Consider the following 328-nt stretch of genomic DNA (forward strand, 5'->3'; position numbering starts at 1 on the left):
TTTTCACTTGAAAATTATTTTTTTGTATCTCTTACATTTCAGTTATTGTATTTGATTAAAAACACAATCCAGTTTGCTTACGGAATGACATGACAACTCTAAGACTTGATAATTTAGCTCCATGATGTAGCACTTGAAAAAAATGACTAGAAAAATATCAAATGGAGACTGAGAAGTAATTGAATCTCACTCATTCATTGTAGAATATTTTTTGAGAGAGAGTTAACAACTTTTATTGCAAATATTTTTTTTTTATTCTTTTCAGAAGTAAACAAATATAATGAGCAGGCACATTTTGTTTATATTTGGACAGCTTTGATAAGTGTAT

This window comes from Biomphalaria glabrata, chromosome 16 (genome assembly GCF_947242115.1).
Source record: "Biomphalaria glabrata chromosome 16, xgBioGlab47.1, whole genome shotgun sequence".
Classification (NCBI taxonomy): Eukaryota; Metazoa; Mollusca; class Gastropoda; family Planorbidae; genus Biomphalaria; species Biomphalaria glabrata.